Raw genomic sequence first — 437 nt, forward strand, 5'->3', positions numbered from 1 at the left:
ACACTAAAGTCAATAATGAATCATTCGAAAGGATCGTGCTCCCCACTTAAAAGAGGCTTAAATATAAACTACAAATTACAAGTAATACCAAAGGAAAGTTATATAATCCAAGGCATAAATTATTATGAAATGTAGTTGAATGTGCGAGATAAGATTGCACGAAAGTTAATGAATTGCAAGTGAATGGCGATTAGAAAGTCTGGCACAGTGGGAGACGAATACCGGGTTCGTTTTACAGAATTTTTAAGCGTGTGTAACATCTATAAAGTATAATACAAACTGTTCCTGACTTCGATTTGCTCCTTATCCGAGCACTTGCCTGCGCCGTGAGGCTCCTCGACATCTGATCAACTTCACTGGTTCTGATTCAACATTGTTACACGCCCAGACGCACTCTATTGGTGGAGATCACCGTTGCCCTGGTTACTGTGGAAACC

Source organism: Stegostoma tigrinum, chromosome 15 (assembly GCF_030684315.1).
Source record: "Stegostoma tigrinum isolate sSteTig4 chromosome 15, sSteTig4.hap1, whole genome shotgun sequence".
In the NCBI taxonomy this organism is placed as follows: Eukaryota; Metazoa; Chordata; class Chondrichthyes; order Orectolobiformes; family Stegostomatidae; genus Stegostoma; species Stegostoma tigrinum.